The following is a 6,032-nucleotide window of genomic DNA, read 5'->3' on the forward strand; positions in this document are numbered from 1 at the left end:
AAGTGGCAGAGGCAAGATCCCACCCCAGGTCCTCTGAGTCTAAACACTCCCTCTCACCAAGAGTCATCCCTTGTCCCTCAGATAGATTATTCCACCTGCTCCTTCCCAGCACAATCTTTCTTCCATATCAAGCCACCTTTCTTTGTTCTTCCCTCCAAGCTCAGGTGAAGAGCCACCCATTCTAAAAAGTCTTTCTGCTGCAGGTAGGTGGTTCAGTGGATTGAGATGGGAAGTCTAGGGTACAAATAAGGCCTCAAACACTACCTAGCTATGTGACTGTGGACATGTCACTTAATCCCCATTGCATAGTTCTTATTGCTCTTTTGCATTAGGACCAATTATTGATTCTGAGACTGAAGGTAAGGGTTTAAAAAAAAGTCTTTCCAGACTATGTGTAAGTGAGGGATGGACTTATGAATTAATCTTTAGAGTCAGAAGGAACCTTAGATATAATTTTTTTCATTTCATTAATTTATTTTTTACATGTCAAGGCAATTTTAAATAATTATTTTCTGTCATTTTGCTATCCATGTTCCTGCTCTCTCTTCCTCTCCTCCCCACTCCTGAGATAGCAGGTAATATGATCTAGGTAATACATATGTATTCATGCAATGCGTATTTCCTTATTTGTCCTGTTTTGAAAGAAGACACATATCACTTACATAATAAAAAAACTCACAAAGGAGATCAAGTGAAAATGGTCTCCTTCAATCTGCCTTCTGGACTCCATCAGTTCCTTCTATGGTAATGGATAGTGTTTTCCATCAAGAGTCTTGGAACGGTCTTGTATCCTTTCATTACTGGTAGTAAAGTTATTCCACTCAGATATCATTTAGTCCAGTGTAGAGCCCAGCTCTACAAATTTCTCATGGGTCAAGGAACCAGGATGAGAAAAATTATTCTGGGATTACAGGAGAGTAGAACTGACAGACTGATAGACAGACACACAGAAATCCTCTTGCTTACTAGTGACAAAGTTTAATGATTTGGGGTGCATACTTTATAGGGGAAATGAGGTAGGCTAAGGGATCAGGTAAACCTTTTGCACGGACAATGGTTAGTAATGATTTACAAGATAGAGACAACGGATATAAATTACTTCAGTGGTTCTAAACAGAGTTTTCTATAGGTAATAATTCGATATGTCAATGTGTAAACATCTAATTAAGTTTCTCATAGAATTCTTGCACCAGTGATTTCTTGGAAGGACATTTAGTATTTGGGAAGGAATTGGATTGAGTTCTCATACTGGGGGAAGGGGGAAGCTATGTGTCTGACCTTCTAAACTATTTTACTTGGGCCTACTCTTACTACTGGGGGCTACATCTGCTCCTTTTTTATTTAAGTTTTACAAATGAAGGCAAGGTAAGTGAGTGTTTGGTGTGTATAGATTGTGTAAGGATAGAAAGCTAAAATCCAATTCTATTTGCCTGGAAATGGAGCTTTTGAGATTTCATTTTTTACTAGGGTCTTTTTCAGAATATGTCCCAGAATATGCTGTGTGTGCTGTCCTTAGTGTTTTGTCATAGGCAGACATTTTCCCACAGCTTTAGTGTAAGAGCTAAGATGACTTCTATTCAGGGGTCTTTTTTGGCCTCAAATCAGGTAGTCCAATCCCAGGGTTACTAAGACTGCCTCCCCAACAAGGCATTTCCTCTGAGCTTTTTGCATAGCCTTAGTTGGATTGTTAGGCTTGCTATGGCTTTCGTTGAGTCTCAAGGTCCTTTTGCCTTTATGACAAACATATCTACCACAGCTTAAGAGAGCTACTTTTATTAGGCTTGATTCTGTTAGCATCCAATTCTTGGTTCCATAAGCCAAGCAAATATTGACCTCTCCTTTACTTATAAGTCAAATTTGTTTAATTTCTAAGTGTCCATGCTTATTATGCTGCTAAAGATTATGTTCTGATATGGGTAATATGCCGGGGTCTGATATGTAACTTTTCTTCCTAATCAAATCTGCAATAAGTGTTTGGTGTAAGATGTTTGTGCTAAGTCTTGCTAAGTGTGGATCTATTATGCTGTGCTATCTTTTGGTGGAATAAGTGTGAGGTTAGATTGAGCTAATGGAAGGGGAAATACACTTTGAAAACTTACATTTGATACAGAAATAATTATAGCTATACATAATACAGAATACAAGGCTGAAATCATCATAAGTTACATTTTTCAAGGTAGCTGAACCACTACACTAGTAATAATTGAGCTAGGGTTAATAGTTAAGATCTATCAATCTTAGAGAGGCTTGCCACTTCCAGGGATTGTTCTGCCATGTGAACTGTCCTTTTGGCTTGTTTTCAAATCATGGGCTTGAGAATTTTGGTCTTTGGAGTGGTTATCTGGATTCAAATTTAGCCTCAGATACTTTCTAGCCATGCCGCCCGAAAGGTACTTAACTTCAATTGCTTGGCCTTTACTATTCTTTTGCCTTGGAACCAATACTTAGAATTGATTCTGAAATTAAGATTGAAGGTTAAAATTAAAGAAAAAAATGACTTGGAGTTGGGAAGACCTGAGTTCAAATTCTACCTCAGACACATAATTTTTATGACCCTGTACAAATAATTTAATCTCTCTGTGCCTCTGTTTCCCCATCTATAAAATGGGGATAATAATGATGCCTAATATTATTATGCCCTCTGTTACTACCACTAATATTAGTGCCTCCTAGAGTTGTTGTGAGAATAAAATGAGATAACATATGTAAAATGCCCTATAAATGCTGGCTACTATTATTATATTTAGACTAAGTTCCTCATCTTCTATATGAAGGGATTGGAGCAGAAAGAAGGAAAAAGAATTACCAGAGGACACAGAGAATAATTAGGGCTTCTCTCACTATACTACTCTGTTGGCCTGATGAAAAGTCCTCTCTTCCATTAGACCTAACCAGGTACCTTGATGAGCGATGGAGGAGAGGATCACTACTTTGCCCAAGAACTCAACAAAATTCCTCATTAATTTTCATGATAAAGTCCAGCTTTCTTACACTGGTATTCAAAGCCCTATACAATCCAGTCTCAGTCTACCTCATATCTTTCTCTACAAGAACCTCAATGAGGGCAAAACTGAGATGAAAACAGGTTTCTTGATTCCCCTTCAAGGGTTATTTCTACTGTACAACAATTTTCCATCTTGTCTACCCTTGTTCAACTCTGGATCTAGGGGTGAAAAGGAAAGGCAATCTGGTCCAACTCACTCATTTTACAGAAGGAAAAATGGAGGCCCAGATTAAAGGAATGATTTGCCCCAGGTCACACAGGCAGGAACAGGGTCAGTATTTGAGTGTGTTTTCTTACACCAAGTCTAGTTGTTTTCTCAATCTAGACGGATGCTTGGGGATCAGTTGCTTTTAGTTCTGCAGAGGCAAAAGGCAGGAATCTTAGGGGTTCCTCATCTCCCCATCTAAGTCCTGGTCATCATACTCTGATGGCCCAGGGGGTCTGGGTATCCTGAATACCCAACCCTTCCCCTCTAGATTCCAGTAAACAGCCATTAAATTGAACCAAACAAAAGCTCCCTCCGGCTCAGTACTGTGGAATTTGAAACTCATGGCTGGTTTAGTTGAAAAATTCATGAGCCGGACAGTTCTAGGGAGCAGCCAGAGAACAGAGGCTCCCTGTCTGTTCAGTAGCCCCTCCTCTTCCCTCCCCTGGCCTGGCCCTGGCAGGGGTATGGGGTGGTATTGGTGAGTAAGGACTGCCCAGCTGTCTGCAGCCTCTGGTCCCTAGAGGTAGCTCTATAGCCTGGGGAATCACCCAGAAGTTTTTTGGGGGGAGGGAAGAGAAGAATTTCCTGGCCCCAGGCTGCAGAGTTATTGTATCTGTAAGGTTGCATAGCTGAAGCCTTACAGACCTGGAAAGCAGGGGACAGAGATAGGGTGCATGAGTTTTAATTCTTGGGCTTATTTTCCTAAAGAGGTCTGGGGAAGCCATTTCTCTGCCCTGCCTCAGTTTCTTCTGCCCCCACAGGGAAATAATAATAATTCACATCTGGAGAGCATTAAGGTTTACAAAACATTTCTTACTTAACAACCCTGTGAGGTAATATATCTGTATACTTACCCTTATAGCTCCCTATTGCCTTCTGGAAAAAAAAAAACAACAAACAAAAAACTCTTAGGTCTGGCATTTAAATCCTTTCTCAATCCAGCTCCAGTCAACCTTTTCAGCTTTATTGCTTATTCTTCTTTAAGCAACTATGCCTATGTTCCTAGCAGTTTGGCCTACTTGTTGTCACATGTATGCAACAACCCATTTCTCTTCTCTGTGCCTTTGTAGAGGCCAGACACCTTGCCCAGAATTCTTTCCCACCTCGCCCCACATCATGGAATCAAATACTGATTCCTATGGAGTAATAGCCTAACCCCTGCCCCCAAGTTCCTTAGGAACTAACTCCTCCTTGGAAATGATTTTTCATTTATTGTTCTTCAGTTCTCTCTGACTCTTTTTGACCCCATTTTAGGAGAGGTTTTCTCTGCAAAGATACTGGACTGGTTGGCCATTTCCTTCTCCAGCTCATTTTACAGATGGGAAACTAAGGTAAACAGAGTTAAGTGTCTTGCCTAGGGTCACACAGCCCGTTAGCATCTGAAGATGGATTAGAACTTAGAAAGATGAGTCTTCTTGACTCCAAACCCAGCATTTTACCCATTGTACCACCTCGAAATAAATTCATTTTATTAATATTTTATATATTTCTGTGTTTGTATTGTTTCCCACAAGTAAGTTCCTTGAGAGTAGGGACTATTTCATTCTAGTCTTTGTATTTCCATTGTCTTACCACAATAGAACAGTGTTTGGCACATAGTATGCACTTAATACTTCTTGAAAATGGGGTAGGGCAGCTAGTTAGCTTAGTGGATAGAAAGCCATGCCTGAAGAGAGAAGGTCTTGGGTTCAAATATTGCCTCAGACTCGTCTAAGCCCAGGGAGTTCCTCTTACCATAACAGAAAGAGACCAACTTAAAATTAAGGTGACTGTAGACTTGGTGGCTACTAAACAACACCTGACCTTTTGGCTCTCCTTGGAAAGCACATTCACCTGGAGAAGATTATATGTTCCTATCTCTATGGATGTCCCTGCTAACAGCTCCTGATTTGGGGGTGGACCAGACCTCAGAGGAGGTCGGAGGTGAGCCTTGGGCAAAATGAAGCAATATCAGAGCTCTGGATTCCTTCTTCAGTGATCTTATCTGGCCCCACTTCTCTGACACCTGGGGGTATGGTAGAAAGACCTGGAATTGCAATTTAGGAGGCTAAGATTCTAATATGGGATCCAATTTCTGCCTCTGATTCCTATGTCATTGGGCTTCAATTTCTTTGTCTGAAAAACGGGAGGGAGAAAGACAGTGTTGTTTCAGTGCAATGTGCAAGAGACCTGGGTTTTAGTTTTCATTTTACTATGAACAACATAACCGCAGAATTAATAGCAATTCCCACCCTAGAACAGGAATCCTCTCAATGCTATTCCCCAACAAATCTGGAGGACCTCAAATGATGGTGAACCTCAGTCAGTTGGTCAATAAGCATTTATTATTATTGTTATTATTATTATTATGTTGTCATTAATTTAAACTCTTACCTTCTGGGTTATATTCATCTGTTCTTCAGCAGAAAGAAGAGCAGTAAGAGCTAGGCAATTGAGGTTAAGTGACTTGTCCAGGGTGACACAGCTGGGAAGTGTCTGAGACCAGATTTAAATACGGGATTCCAATTTCTAGGCTTGGCTCTCATACACTGAGTCACCTAGCTGCCCCTCTTTATGCATTTATTAAATGCCTACTATGTGCTAGGTGCTGTTCTAAGCTTCAGTCTGCCTCTCTTGCCATTTTCCATTATCGCTACCACTTGTGGTCTTTAGGAAGAAGCAGCACAAATGGACTCTCTTTTCCACTACTTAAAAGATATTGCCTGCTTTTTGACCTGCTGTTGAATGACACTCCGCAGGTTGCTTCAGTCTATCCTTTGGTTTCCAGATCTACGGTCTCTGAACCTCATCGAGGTTCTCCCTAAACTGTGGGTTTAGAAC

The sequence above is a fragment of the Gracilinanus agilis genome, chromosome 1 (genome assembly GCF_016433145.1).
Source record: "Gracilinanus agilis isolate LMUSP501 chromosome 1, AgileGrace, whole genome shotgun sequence".
Classification (NCBI taxonomy): domain Eukaryota; kingdom Metazoa; phylum Chordata; class Mammalia; order Didelphimorphia; family Didelphidae; genus Gracilinanus; species Gracilinanus agilis.